The sequence below is a fragment of the Hipposideros armiger genome, unplaced genomic scaffold, assembly GCF_001890085.2.
Source record: "Hipposideros armiger isolate ML-2016 unplaced genomic scaffold, ASM189008v1 scaffold_505, whole genome shotgun sequence".
In the NCBI taxonomy this organism is placed as follows: domain Eukaryota; kingdom Metazoa; phylum Chordata; class Mammalia; order Chiroptera; family Hipposideridae; genus Hipposideros; species Hipposideros armiger.
This window is the reverse complement of record NW_017731855.1, coordinates 1265605-1281923: the sequence shown is the minus strand read 5'-3', so window position 1 is coordinate 1281923 and position 16319 is coordinate 1265605. Positions and strand designations below refer to the sequence as shown.

Here is a 16319-nt window from a genome sequence, read left to right as displayed (position 1 = left end):
TCATATCTGTTGATCTTTATTTACAATCTCTTTTCTTAATACAGTTTACAACTTCACCCCCATTTCCAGTCTGAATATGTAAGTGTTAAGTGGCAGAAAGGTCTGGAATAAATACATAAAAAAAAGGCAAAGCTGTGAAATTAAGTCACATTCAACAGGTTCTACGAGGGTAGGGTAAGTGTCTGAGAAATAAAATAGAGTCAGACACAGTAATTGGAAGTTTTTAGCCAAAATAGATCTTTCAGTGATCTTTGTCTTTTGCTCCATGGTTTAAGGATGTGCATGAACTCAATGTAATTGAAATTTCCCTTTTTGTCAATAGTCTCTGTACAGCTCATCTACTTCCTCATCTGTAAACTAATCTCCCATTGTCAGCAGCTCAGATAATCTTCCTAAATGGTGCCTGATGCTTCTTCATCAAAGCAAGCAAAAATATTTCTGATAATATCTTCTCAATCTGTGCCATTTAACTTTTCCCCAAACACCATGAGGAGAAAAATAAAATTTATGGGCCCTGGCATTTCATTCCTCATGGCATTGAGGTATGCATCAGCTGGAAACTTTCCTAGAGAAGCAAATACACCATGCAAATATTCCTTGTCGACGAACCCATCTCTGTTCTGATCCATCATATTGAAGGCCTCTTTGAACTCCTGAATCTGGCTGGTCAAACCTGGCAAACACGTTTGTTGGATGCTGATGGCACTTCTTGGTGATCTTTGTCCTTTTAACTCGACATGGTGGCTGTTTAATTCTGAGAATCTGTCCTTCAGAAGTTGTAGTTCATCTTGTCCAAACTCAGTCTCATTAAATCAGAAATGAATATTGAGTCGGCCAGCATAGAAGTTGGTTAGTTCAACAGAGCCCGAGGCCAAACACCAGAACAGGGGCTGCCCTGTCTTTTTAATTTCCTATCAGTTGGATATGAAATAAGATTGACAAAGTGGTGATACTTGTTGAAGCTGGGTAGTGGGTATGTGAGTTTCTTATACTTTTCTTTAGAATTTGGTGCATATTTTAAAATGTCCGTAATATAGGTTAAAATATCACCTCCCTCAAAAGGGCTGTAATCCAATGGTTTTCAACCTCTTAAAAAATAAACAAAAGGACTCCTTTTACTTTTCAAATAAAACCTTAGGTGGAACCCTAATATGTAAAATGAATCAAAGGCCCTCTGTTCTGGCTGAAACTGGGGAGGAGGTGGTGATTAGTCCGACCTCTGGCCTTCCATTCACACCAGTAGAGAGAGCCCTTGAGCCATTCTGTAGTCCCCATGCTTGCTTGCGACTCAAAGTGTGGTCCAGGGACCAGCAGCATCACCATCACCTGGGAGCTTGAGTCTGAGTCTCCCACTCCAGGCCTACTGATTCAGAACCTGCATTTTAACAAGATGCCCCAGTGATTCAAATGTACATCAGAGTTTGAGAAGCACAGCTCTGTGGTAGATTGAGGCTCCAGAGGTTGACATAAGTTAATTTTTTCATTTACAAATGAACTAAGGAAGGCTTATAATCATGTGCACAAAACCATACCACTAGTGGGTGGAAGCAACCAGGTTGCCTGACTTTCAGCTCAGGCCTTTGTGCACTCTTCTTGTCAATTGCACTCTGTGGCAGAGCCACCTCTGGTCCCGGAGGGCAGGCTCATGCTTTGTTTCTGTAACCAATCCCCAACCTTGTTCCTGATGCCCCCAACAGGGCTCCTGTCTCATGTCCTTGCATCTAAATCCATCATTTGCTTCCTTATCTAACACCAAGTATCTCCAGAACTGGGGTCAAAACTTGTCCCCACTACTTCCGCCTCCTGACACATTTCTCATTCCAGTCCTTGCTAGAAACTGTTTTTGGATGGTCTGGCAGCCTAATGGGTCAAAGTCTAAAAGGGCAGGCAGTTGACATTGAGAAGGCCTCCAGTTGGTTGGAGTTCAAGGCTGGGATTCCAGTTTCTTGGCAAGAATTAAGATGAGCAACGTGGCAACTGCTGTCCACTTCTCCTGCTTCTTGGTTAGAGTACTCTTTGGATATATGATCACCTATTGCTTATGCTGAAGCTGAAGTTGTTAAGCAAGGCAGCTGCCAGCCACAACAAACATTTCAGCCATACTCTTTCTAAAGATCATTTTAAAACATATTGACTACACCATCATCCTCTTAAATAGAAAGGCTTAGTTTCTTGAATTCTGATCCCAGAACCACTCACACTGAGTCTGGGAATGCTCAATGTAGGCCTTGTCTTGGGCCACACTGGGTTGGGTAAAACAAGGAGTTATGGTGTGTCCTGACCCAGGACTACAGCAATAGACTCTGTAAAGTCGTGGCACCCTGTTGCCAGCAGCAGGCTGGCACTATACTATTTAATTGGATTCTCCATACACATCTGAAATGCAACAGCCTATGAGCAGATAGAGATGAGGAGGGAAGAAAACAAATCCCAGGCGGGCCGGCCGAGTGGCTCAGTTGGTTAAGAGCTCGCTCAAGAGTTTGAGCTCTGAGCAACAGCGGTTCGAGTCCAGCCCGAGCTGAGCAGCCGCTGAGCTGCCAACAGGTAGCAGGATGGCTCAGCTTAAAAAAAAAAACAAAAAAAACAACAAATCCCAGGCCTTCTTCCCTCCTCTGGGACTTCAATCTATCAAAGTTAAATGCCTGATTCATGCTAGCTTTACCTCATGACTCTCAGGACCCACCGAGTAGAAAGAAAAGCTAGGAGAAGACTTCTACTTAGTACCAAGATCTATTTTTTTTCAGCACGAATTGGATATGGGTATGTATCAGGGGAGGAACACCCTACATTTTGAAATGACTCAAAGCTTTTTTTGGACATGATTTTCTGGAGATGAATGATTTATGTTAAAGAACGGAGCACTTTCACAGCTCAGTTCCATGAACATGTGCAATAGTGGAAGGCTGGCAAAGTTTGAATGTTCTTGGGTTCTTTCTAGAACTTTCCTGGCCAGAATGAGGCTCTCATATACAGTATACATGAATGCAAGATGCATGACTCTGCTGGGAAAGAAGGCAATGCTTTTTGTGCTTGTAAGAATAACTGGGGTGGATTATCACATAGCCACCTATGCTGATCAGCAGAAGAAGCCTTCATCTGTCCAGTGAGGTTTTAAGAATTGGAGATAAGGGGCCGGCCGAGTGGCTCAGTTAAGAGTTGGCTTAAGAACGTGAGCTCTGAGCAACAGGGCCACCGGTTCGATTCCCACATGGGCCAGTGACTCTGTGCCCAAGCTGAGCTGTTGCTGAGCTGCCAACAGATGGCAGGATGGCTCAACTGGTGTAACAACAAGATTGCCTGTTCAATGGATGGCTACACTCACCCGCAACTAAGACTGAACTGGGCACCTTGAGCTGGGCTGCTGCCCAGATGGCTGAGTGGATAGAGCGTGTGCTCTTAACAACAAGGCTGCTGGTTCGACTCCCGCATGGGATGGTGACTATACCCTCCTGCAACTAAGACTGAACACAGCACCTTGAGCTTAGAGGCCACGAGCTGCCGCCAGGAAGCCAGATGGCGACTGGCGCCCTCCACAATGAAGACTGAAGAACAACAACTTGGCTGGTCCCCTTCCTCAATTCTTCAACACTGTTACCCTCCCCCAATTCCCCAATTAAAAAAATTTGAGATAAGCTCAGGATATCTCAGGGATTACTGTTGGATTTCAGCACACAAAGCAGAGTGTGACTGGGGATGTGGACTATTTAGAATTTTTTATGTCCCTGATGTCTGTGTCAGGTTCTTAGAATGACATGGAAGTGGCCGCTAAAATGTCTACCACCCCTGGGTGAAACTGAGGAACAATGATTCCTGAACTAGAGTAATTCCTCCAGGCCTCTGTAAATTATGTGGGCCCACTAGTATTCTGGTGGGGTATAATAAGTGCTACTTTGAAAAAAAAATCTTTCCTCACTACCTGGCCACTTCACAATAACTACCAAGAACGAAAAACTTCTGGTTTCCATGGATCCTCAAAGATATTTGTGAAAACTAACTCCTTTATTGCAAAGCTTCGTAAATGTCCGGGATTAAGAGTATCATTTCTGAACTGGGGTCTTGGCAGGGGAAGGGGCATGCCAGGGACAAGAACAAGAGTCAGGAGTCTGGGAACAGGTTAGCTGGGTCCTCTGCTCTAGATCTAAACCAGGCTGCAATTTTCATCTGAGGCTCCAGGTCCTCTTCCAAGCTCATTGGCTGTTGACAGAATTCCTTTTCTTGTGGTTTTTGGACTTTCTTGCTGGCTGTTAGCTGGGGGTTACTATGAGCTCCTAGAAGTGGTCCACCGTTCCTTACCAAGTGGCCTATACATATTTTTTTTAAAAAAAGAGAGAAATAAAAAAGGCTTGAATAGTAGTGGGAAGTCTGGAATGGCAGGGTGAAGACCTGCTCTATAAACCTACTCCTCCATAAAAAAAAAAAAAAAAAAAAAAACACCGGCAGAAATTGTCATGTTCAGAACTCTGGAAATTAATCAAAGGCTTGCAACAATCTGAGAGGCTTTTATTCAAGAAAAACTGCTGAATCTCAGTAAGAGCAGCAGGTTTTATGGCTTTTTAACTTGGACTATTCCCATTCCCTTCTCCCTAGCTTCACAATCAAGGTGGCTATGAAAACCATCAACCCGAAAAATGAATAACAACAAAAAAGCCAAAATGGAAATAGCCCAAGTGTCCTTGCATTAATAGCATTGACCCCAAGAATGAATGTACCTGTTGAGAAGGGCTCCTGGTGGTTAACTGAGCTCAAATGTATAAACAAAGCCTAGAAGCCATTGCTAAACAGGGGCCTCTCACACAAGCCATGCTTCAGGGAGAAACCTGCACTGAACTGCCTGCCTCCCACACTGAACTGCCTACTAGCATTGTGTTCCTGCCATCTGAGCCAACCTATATAAAGGAGTTCCTGGAATTGTATTTCAACCAATAAAACTGAGACTTTCCCCCATCCAATTGGAGCCACACAGCTATTTCCTCATTAGCATCTTCACCGACCAATCAGAGCAGCTCCATTCTGACCAATCAGGACAGTACCTTTTGGACCAATCAAACTGTGAGGAGTTGGAGTCCTTATTTTCATGAAGATAAACCAATCAAGGGCCAGGGGTGGGGACTTCTCTCTACATGAGTCAGCTCCCCCCTGTCTCAGAGAGTGCACTTTCCCTTTCCATGTAAGGCTGAAGACTGCAGTTCCTGGGAGGGGCCTGAGGGCTGCCTGGCAGCCATGCTGTATTACATAGAGTTGAATTGTTTGCACTGAATAAAATTTCCTTCTTCACTGCACCCAAAATTGGGGATTCCTGTTGGTGTTAAGTTGGCACCAAGATCATTGGTTGACAATAGTGGTTATCTCTGAGTGGTGAGTGAGTTTGAGAGACTTTTCCTTTTATACTTTATAGCACTTTTATACAATTAAATTGTTATAGGAGTTACTTTAAAAATAAATAATACAATAAAGATAAAACAGAGGAAGACAGAGTTAACTGGAAAATGCTCTAATAATTAAAGGATGGTAGATGAAAATTGTACCGAACTACTTATGACTATTTCTATTAATTTCAGACCTATATAAACCATTGACATACTTTTTGTTTGATGTCCCATTTTTTAACATTTCATCTTAGTGAAAGACAAAAAAAATTTCTAAGTGCTTTTACAGACTCACGTTTGACCTTTGGTTCATGATTCTACTTTCCCCATAAGGTTCTAAGTTCATCAACTGTAAATTCTCTTACCATGATGGTTTTCATGGACATCACCATAGCAAGTGGGAGACTACAGTATAGGACTTTATCTGGCAAGTTTGCTCTACTACATTTTGCAGAAACAACCGTGAGTTAACTCAGCTATAATCTTAAAAGCTAACTAGAAGCCATCATAAGCAGCTTTTTGTTCCCAATGTTATAGCCTGACCTGGAGCCTGGAACTATTGACAATGCAGAACAATGCATCCTGTGCCCAAGAGGTACATTAACAGGAAGACTAGATAGCCACCTACTGTGTTAGTGTCTCTGCAATAATTTAGGAGGCCACCTGTATGAATGTGCATAGGAAAAAAAACAACAAACCTGCCATGAAAAAAATCCCCCACCTCCTACTCCAGGCACAATTATCCATGTTTTGTTTTAGACAAGAAAGTAACCTACAGGGTTCAAATTCGCCTCATAATTATTAGAAAGTATCTCTGCTTAAGACCAGGAAGTAACTTCTACAATCATCTATTGGCCCTGGATGGGATTCAGGTGGTCTTTGATGTCCCTGAAATCATAGGTATAATTTTGTGCAAATGTGAATTTGAGAGAGTGCACATTGCTTTCATCAGTTTCCTAAGGTGGCCTGTGGCCAAAAGAAATGTAGGATCCACTGATCTAAGGGTTTCTTGGATCGCGACTGGAAAGTAACATCCTAATGAAAGACACTCCTTCATTCCACCTTCCCTCAGATTCTTCAAAGACAGCTCTGAGTCTGGGGTCATCCCTGTAAGAGCAATTTCTTTGACACTATATCTAGGCAGATGATGGAAGCACCGAAGGGTGAGCTGGAAGCAGAAAAACATGACAAGACAGAAAGTTGCTTCCAAGCTCCTGATCCAAAAGGGTCTTCAGGGAGAAGGATCTGTTCCAGCTTTGAGAGTAACGCTAGTCTTAACCAGGCTGTGGAACCTAAAGGAGAGGGAAGTTGGACATTTCTGGATGTGAAGATCAGGCAATGAATAACTGTCATATTAGGAACCATCACAGAGCAGTTTCTAGTTGGATTCAGGGGAATTGTCCCTGAAGCCCAGCCAAAATAGGACCAACGGTGCAAGATGATGGAGATAACCTGCCCAGCCTAGAGTGAAAGAGCTTGGAACGAGGCAGCATCATAATATAGGGAGAAGTAAGTGATATCACAAGTCCAGAAATTCCAGTCCTTGGCCAGCTGTGTGCACTTTAGCACAACCCTTAACCTTTTGAGATCTCATTTCCTTCTCTGCAGACTGTGAGTATTAGACTCATGACACTCACAAGCATGTATCATTTAGAGTTTCAGGTCTATAACCTTTGTTTATGATTCCAAAACTCGGGAAAGCCTGACTTAGGAGCTAATTACAGCCAAGTAAGATGTGACCCAGCTGATCACCTACGTAGTGTACCTACTGGGACCCTGAGGTGCCTCACAACACAGTAGTGTAAATCTTGATGTCTCAATTGCTATCTCAGAGTGTTCAGATTTTAATGAAATGCTAGAGAGGAAAAGGCTGGAAGTGTATTATGCTTAGAGCTGCAGCCAGAAAACAGCTGTCCTAAGAAGAGAAATAAATGCATTAATCCCTCTGGTGGAGGCAGCAATCAGTAGCCTTAGAGTAAGAAGACAGAAAGAAAGCAGGTGCAGCTGGATTGATCCAGGATTGAAGTTCTTCCAGGGAAGTGAAATGGAAATATATGGGGGATAGGAAGTCATTGAATGATGTCTGGTCTAGTCTGGTTGGAAAGGAATTGAAGACAGAAAGGAATTAATTGACTGGGAAAACATGGAAGAGTCAGAGGACTGAAATCTGGTGAGATTAAAACAAATAAACAACAACAACAAACAGGCATGTTATAGGTTAAATGTGTTCCCTCCCCGCCCCCCAAAAAATCTATATATGTTAAAGTTTTAATCTCCAGTACCTCAGAATATGACCTTATTTGGAAATAGGGTCTTTCAGAGGTAATCCAGTCAAAATGAGGTCATTAGTATGGGTTCTAATCCAATATGACTTTATATGTCCTTATAAAATTAGGAAATGTGGACCCAGAGACAGACACATATAGAGGAAAAATAATATGAAAATACAGGAAGAATACCATGTGAAGACAGAGTATTAGAATGATGCATCTACAATCCAAGGAACCCCAGAGATTTCTGGCAACCCACCAGAAGTTAGTAAGAGGTAAGGACGGAATCTCTTAGAGGTTTCAGAGGGAGCATGCCCCTGGCAACACTTTAATTTCAGACTTCTGGCCTCCAGAGCTGTGAAACAATAAATTTCTGTTATGTTAAGCCATTGAGTTTGTGGTACTTGTTACAGTGGACCTAGGAAATTAATACTAGGTATATAGAGAGTAAGAGAGTCAAAAAGCCTGAAGGATAAGAGTTGATTAGAGAGTCGACTCTAATTGAGACCAGACCCCTGAAGCAGTTAGGAAATCTTAAGGGGGTGCACAGAATAATCATTACTTCCAGAGTTTCTGAAAAACCCAGATTTAGAGGGTGATTCCAAGTAACTAGGGGGCTTCATTGGAGCCATCGGACTCTTTCTTATCTGAACCCAAATCTTGCTGGTGGCCCGAGGGCACCCCAGAGCAAACCAGGGATTTAGAACCTCCTCAAGGTAATTGTTTGAGATGAAATGAGCCCTGTATTGCTTTTACCAAACATTGCTACAAGGCCGTCTTGTGTGAAACTGTAATGGCAAACAGACTTGCGGTTCACCATAGGGTGACTTCCTTTGGCCGTCACTAGGCAACAAATCAGGACGGATCCATCTGTAGGTAATTACATGTCCTCCAGAAAAAGACACTTTCTTTAGGAAGCAAACCTGAAAGTCCTATACAATGCCATAACCACAGCAGAAACCCTTTACTTTACTAAACGCACTTACACCTTTAGGAATTTCTTCAAAACGAAGGCCAAAACTTTATGCCATACATTGGGTTATAGGTTGTAGTTAAGACATTCATTACTGTGTGAGAGTGTCTTGTTTTGTTTTATAAAGCTAGAGTGGCAGGTGACCCATTTCACTAACCTACTTTCAGTCTAAATAGAAAGTGTCAACTAAAACCCATCTCAGGGCAGTTGCAGAGATCTGTCTTTCAAAACTGATGCATTAAGGCAAATTATTACTTTAGGTTTCCTCATAATCAACAACACATGTCTATTGGACATCAGCTTCAAAGATGAATAGGACCCAGTTCCTGCCCTCAGATATATGTGCTAAATCTAGTTGGGGAGACAGTACATATAAATAGAAAGATAATAATGCAAAGTAATATAGGGATTATTATTTCATTTAATGCTCACAACAATCCTAGGAAGGAGGTGCTATTATTTTATTATTTTTTTAAAGATTTTTATTGGGGAATTGGGGGGATGGGAACAGTGCTGGGGAATTGGGGGAAGGGGAACAGACAAGTTGCTGTCGTTTTTTTGTTCTTCAGTCTAGTTGTGGAGGACGTTGCTTCACTGGCCCAAGTTGGCACCATCATTGCGCTCTTCCCGGGCGAGGCAGATCAGTCGCCGGCTTCTGGACGGCCGCTCACTGCGGCTGCTGGCCGCTCACGCTGGCTGCTGGCTACACACGGTAGCCCATGGCAACCCACTGCCACAGGGGCTGCAGCCTACGCCGTCGCCAGCGACTCACGGCAGCCCAGCTCCAGGTTGAGCTGTTGTTCAGCATCTTAGCTGCAGAGGGCAGTGTCACTGGCCCTCATATGTGGGATCCGAACCGGGGCCCTCTGGCATCCCAAGCGAGTTCTTAACCATCGCGCCACTCGGCCGGCCCAGGAGGTGCTATTATTGTGGCCATTATACAGATGAGAAAAATCAAGGCACAGAGAGGTTAAATAAATTGCCTAAGAAAACATAGCTACAAATAGTACCTCCTATATCTGAGTCCAGGTAGTCTGGTTTCAAAGCCCTCAAAAGACTACAATAGAGTAAAGATGAATGACTCAGAACAGCACCCTCTCAGGTATTCTAAGTCTTGAACTAGGGCAAGAAGATGAACAATTAAGAGAGAAAGGCCTTTTGAATATAATTTCACATTCAGGTCTATGGTAGTTTTATAATATGGATAGCTTTTTCAAAGTACGCTAGGTTATTATGGATGGTCAGCTGGTACCAACCAATTATTATACAAATCCCCAGACATAGGTGAGCATGGTAAAGGCTCTAGGTCATTCATACCTCAGTGGAGACTCTTCTGTCTGGATTCTTGCCTTAAACATTTCCATTATCATCCTCTGACTCCACTGTGATGGTCTGCCATCTGGCCAGTTTAGAAAATATTATGACTATTAAGGTACGTACAACCTTACATTTGCATTTAAAGAACAATGGCTATTATATATTGAGCACTATCATGTATCAGGCTGTTTATATCTATCATCTCAAACTTCATCAAAAACCTATGGAATTACAGGGTGGCCAGGTGGCTCAGTTGGTTAGAGTGTGTGATCTGAGCAACAGGGTTGCCGGTTTAGTTCCCACATTGCTCCAGTAAGCTGTGCCTTCTGCAACTAGATTGAAGACAACACCTTGAGCTGAGCTGCCGGTGGGTGGCCGGATGGCTCAGTTGGTTAGAGTGCATGCTCTTGACAACAAGGTTGCTGGTATGATCCCCACATGGGATGGTGGGCTGCGCCCTCTGCAACTAGATTGAAAACAGCGACTGACTTGGAGCTGAGCTGCGCCCTCCACAACTAAGACTGAAGGACAACAACTTGACTTAGAGCTGATGGGTCCTGGAAAAAACACATTGTTCCCCAATATAGTTAAAAAAATTTATGGAATTAGTATTACTATTACCCCACTTAACATCTGAAGAAATTGAGATGCAGAGAGGTTAAAATCCATACAGTTAGTGAGTTGTGGTTGGAACCAGGTCTGATTGACTGTTGTCTTAAACATGTACCCTAATGAATTCCATATAATATCAAATGAGAAAATTATGTCTACATGTCAACTGACTGGGCTGTGCTGTTTTATATTCTTATTAATGTTTATGCGTCCATTCTGGATAATTCTTCTTAGCTTATTTTGAATGTCATTGCCATAAGACTCCCTGTCATTAATTTATGAAAAGAAACCAGAAGCCCCCTATTTCTATAATATAATGTATTGTGCAGCAAGCTTCTCTAATCTGGACTAACTCATTCAATTCATTCACTGTCCCTATTTAAGGGTGCATATGCGTATGTGTATGCATGTGTGTACCCACACACACACACACACACACAAGACTTGTGTCAAGACAGCGGAATAATCCCTACCTAAAGGCCAAATAGGCAGGTGACTATGGGAGTCCAATCTTGCTGGAAGTCATGTAAAAGGAGTGCTGGGAGAGGGAATAAACCCTTGACATAGAAAAAGAAAAATTGCCTGGGACTTGTAAAGTGGTGAGAGACTAGCTTTCCTGGCTGCCACTCTTCTGCAGCCAACCTCAGTCATCCTGATCTGTGATTCCTTTCCCCATTAGCACTATCTTGATGTGCATTTTAGTTTGATTTTATTTGGATTTGAAAAATAGATTGCAATGATCAGAGAAGGCATTGTGAGGTGATTTTTCCAGACTCCTGATAATGGTGACGTAAAATGTTCTATCATGACCTATTCTCCAGTCCCACCACCTTCAACCTACCAGGGCTCTCATTTTCTCCTGCTTGAATGATCACTAGCTGGCTTGGATAACTACAATGACTTCCCCCTTCGATCCATTCACATACTGATACCAGAGTAATGGTCCTCAAACATCACGCATGACACTCACTCCCAAATGCTAAATTTTTTAATGGCTCCCTGGATTTCCCATATCAGGAAATCTAAACTTATCTGTTAGCCTATCAAGACCCTCCTCCATCAGGCCTCATCCCAGTCACCACCCACCCTTATTCCCCACAGCTTCTAACATGCCTTTCCTATTCTGGCCAGTCCTGTCCCGTTGGCACCTCAAGAACATAGCAAGCTCATTCATTCACAGATTGTCAGATTACAGTGAGATACTCTATTTGTTTCATTCAAAAACATAGTGTAAGCCTACTCTGTGCCAGGATCTTTTTTTTTAAGATTTTATTGGGGAGTTGGGGGATGGGAACAGTGCTGGGGAATCGGGGGAAGGGGAACAGACAAGTTGCTGTCGTTTTGTTCTTCAGTCTAGTTGTGGAGGATGTTGCTTCACTGGCCCAAGTTGACACCATCATTGCGCTCTTCCCGGGTGAGGCAGATCAGTTGCCGGCTTCTGGATGGCCGCTCATGCTGGCTGCTGGCTATACACGGTAGCCCATGGCAACCCACTGCCACAGGGGCTGCAGCCTTCGCCATCACTGGCGACTCATGGCAGCCCAGCTCCAGGTTGAGTTGCTGTTCAGCATCTTAGCTGTAGAGGGCAGTGTCACTGGCCCTCATATGTGGGATCTGAACCAGGACCCTCTGGCATCCCAAGCCAGCTCTTAACCAACGTGCCACTCGGCTGGCCCTGTGCCAGGATCTTGATGAGGTGCTAGATCCCAAAGGTGAACAAGAAGTCCCTAGCCATCTGGTGGAGGTGATAGACAGCTGAAAAGACAATTGTGTTGCATCACAATAAGTTGTATGTTGAAGGAGGCTCAGGGAACTGTGGGATCCCAGGGGAGAGGCACCTAACCCAGACATGGGAGAGCAGGGAAGGATTCAAGAAGTGGTGTTATAATCCTGACACATGAAGAATGAATAAGAGCCAACAAGGCAAGGAGCTGGAGAGGGGAGGTGACATTCCCGGTAGAATGAGCAGGAATCAAAGACCACAGAGACAGAGTTGGAATATGTTTCAGACAGCGTTGCATTGTACCTATATCTAGGTACAGAGGAAGCATTCAGGAGTAGATTCTTAGTTGACCATTCTGCCTCTTCACCTGCTAGGCCATTTAACAGATTTATTTTGGCCAAGGGATGCTGTATTAGTTATTCTGTGGTAACAAACAATGCAAAAATCTCAGTGGCTGACTACAACAGAATTTAATTTCTTGTTCTCACAAAGTTAATTCTACTCCAGGTGACACTCTGGGGCAGCTTTCCTCTATGTGGAGACTCAGTAATACATGCTACTCTGATTTTGTGGCACCTATATCTCCACATATGCTTCCACAATCACCATGGGAAGGGGAAGAGAAAGTGGAGGGTCTCACACAGGTAATGAAATGCCCTACTCATGAAATGTCACTTCATGTCACAATTAATTGGCTAGAATGAGTCATATGACCCCTTCCCCTCCCCTCCTGGGGAAGTGGAATCCTCCAATGTGCTCAGAAGGAGAAAAGAAACAGACTAATACCAGCTAGGTGAGTGCTAGACTTCTCTTAAGCACATATTACTTACGATCATTGTGTGCTAAGTTGGTCTGTTGGTTATTGTGTTCAGAGAACAAACTACTCAAATGAGTGGGCTTAGATGTTTTTGTTACAGTTGTTGCTTTTCCTGACTGGAAATTATGCCATCATCTGTTCTTGGGTTTGAGCCAACAATGCTAAGTCCTCTGGCAAAGTGATTACATTACTTGAGCCACAGTATTAGTTGTCACCATTGGGAAAATATGATTTGTATGTGGTAGGAGTGAAACAAGACAAACAGCCAAGTGGCAGACCCAGGAAAGATCTACTACACTCTCCAGGTCTTTATTACCCAATGAATATTTTCTTCATCTGTGTCTTTTGATGGGTGATTCAGCTATTTCCTTGGATCAGGCTAGTGTGCAACCTAAGTCACACCAATTATCCATTTCTATCTATATTTCCTATATAAAAACTCAATGAAGTAATATATAGCACACAAGCTGTGTGTTCCCAAAGTGGGCATTGAATATACCAAGCCCTGAGAAATGGCCCTAATAACTTTTTAAGATATTCACAGGCTATATGGAAAAACGGTAAAGGCCAGTTAATACTAGCTTCCTAATTCACCCTAAATATGGATATTTAACATATATTATTGGAGCAATCAGAGTAGGAAAGGTTTAAAAGTTTGATAGTATTGAAGAGGATGTAAACAAGCCAACACACTCTTCCTGAAAGTGAAAATTGGTATAACATTTTCAAAGGGCAATTTAATAACGTCTATTAAAAGATAACTTTTCAGACCCTGTGATTTGTTTCCAGTGATAGAAATTTATCCTATGGAAATATCGCTTCAAATGTGCAAAGATTTATGTACAAAGATGTTTACTACAGCATTGTTCATAATAAAAAACAATGGAAACAACCCAAATGCCTATTCATAGAGGACTTGAGAAAATACACAATGGTGCATTCCTTTTTTTAAAATTAGGTGGCTCTATGTGAAATGATATGGAAAAATGTCCATGCTGTATAGCTCAGTGAAGAAAGAAAATTTAAAAATAGCATGGGGCCAGCCGAGTGGCGTGATGGTTAAGAACTCGCTTGGGATGCCAGAGGGCACCGGTTCGGATCCCACATATGAGGGCCAGTGACACTGCCCTCCACAGCTAAGATGCTGAACAACAGCTCAACCAGGAGCTGGGCTGCTGTGGGTCGCCGGCGACGGCATGGGCTGCAGTCCCTGTCGCAGTGGGTTGCCATGGGCTACCGTGTGTAGCCAGCAGCCAGCGTGAGCGGCCAGCAGCCGCAGTGAGCGGCCGTCCAGAAGCCGGCGACTGATGTGCCTCGCCCGGGAAGAGCGCAATGATGGTGCCAACATGGGCCAGTGAAGCAACGTCCTCCACAACTAGACTGAAGAACAAAAGGACAGCAACTTGTCTGTTCCCCTTCCCCAATTCTCCAGCACTGTTCCAATTCCCCCAATTCCCCAATAAAAATCTTTAAAAAAATAGCATGAATAGTTTGCTTAAAAATAATTTTGTCTTAATAAATGCTATTATACATATAAGAGAAAATGTTTGAAGGAATACATGCCAATTTAACAGTAGTTATCTCTGTAGGGCTGGGATTATGGGACACTTTTGCTTTCTATAGTACTTGTATAGTTCTGTAATGTTAGAAAATTTTGTAATCAGTAAATGACATTATATTTTTTTTCTAATTGAAAAAACAATGTAAAACCTTCTTCCAAGAAAACCTTGAATAAAATTCTTAGAATAAAACCTGACTTCTGAGAAAACCCAGGTTTACTCTACAGCTCAGGAAACAGATTTGACAGCTCTTAACTTGACCAGCCAAGTGTAACAGAGTAAAACTTAGCAAAAGGGTCTGAGCAATTAAAGCTACAGAATAATTACCAGTCATCAGAGCTTCTGATGGAACCCAGGCCTTTACACTGTCATCTTTGATCTGCTATCAGGGCCTAATGATTTAAGTGTTTAGTGCTTTTGGGACAAGAGCACAGTTCTCATCAGACCACACTCTTTAAAACTTTCCATGGCTACCAGTTGTCTGTGGAATAAATCCAAACCATTTAACATGACATTCAAGGCCCTATGGTATTTCCCAATCCTGAAGCCTGAACTAGTCCAAGGGCTTATACAGCATAATGTCTAAGCGTTGAGGTTTTAGATCTGCAGCCAGGTCTAGGATTTAATTTTCTGCCTCATCTCCATTTCAACAAACTCTAAACTATTTGTCTTTCAAAGCCAAGTTCACCTGTCCTTTCTCCACACCCTGCCCTTCCCAGATTTCTATCAGAAAGTATTACATTGTTAGCCCCTAAACTCCTGCATGGCCATGTCTGTGCTGCTTTCATGACACTTACACTTTCTTACAAAGTAGTTTTTAAAAATGATACCTGTATTAAACTGTCGGCCCCATGAAGTTAAGAACCTTTCCGTAGTGTACAGCATCTTGCTTGCACATGCCAAGCTGATAGTCAATATTTATGGAATTGAATGAATAAAGAAGGGATTTCCCTTTTAACAACAGCCCTCCAACTTACACATGCTGCCAGCCGGTGGCAGTAGTCTTCTTTGGCTTTTCTACCATTTAGCACACTGCTGCTACTCAGAGTCCAAAATCATTCTGCAAGTGAGCAATTCCCCATTTAAGATAGTTTGACAGAGATGAAAGTCCTGAACTCAGAGTCAGGTAACCTGGCCTTTTAGCCCCAGATCTGCCACTAATTAGATATGTGATTTTCCAGCCAGTTCCCTTGCTTTCTGGATCTGTTTTCATGTCTTCAAAATGAAAGAATAGGTTGGGATGATTTTCAGAGTTTGATACTCTGCAAACTAACTCAAGATAACTAGAGCTATGAGATCCTTGGATAGCTGCCACCATCATTTCTCATCTATTCTAGAATGTACTTATGGTAACGATACAGACAGAAATATTTCCTTAAAAATTCTCTTCAGGTGCTCCTTCCTTGTTTGGATCTAATGGGACACACCAGGGCCCAAATCTCTCTGACTAGTTTGACTCTCAGGAGGAAACTGGGTAGTAAATCTTAGAAGCTGGGGGGTGGGGCTGGGGGTGGAGGGGTGCGCGGGGGGAAGGAAGATAAGTGGAGGAAATTCAGTTCAAGAACATGGACTCAACCGAAGCCTCTAGTAGTGGGGAAAAACTCTGTTGTATTTATTTTGAAACCTCTGTTTTTCTTCTGTTAAAAATGTGTTTAAAAAGCTATATTCAGGGCAGTTGGTTA

General features: G+C 42.8%; 1 pseudogene; it reads right to left on the bottom strand.

Annotated features, from left to right (window-relative positions):
- Positions 1–241: 241 nt before the first annotated feature.
- On the bottom strand, positions 242–15661 carry LOC109396159 (myosin regulatory light chain 12B pseudogene; annotated as a pseudogene).
- Between the last annotated feature and the right edge of the window lie 658 nt (positions 15662–16319).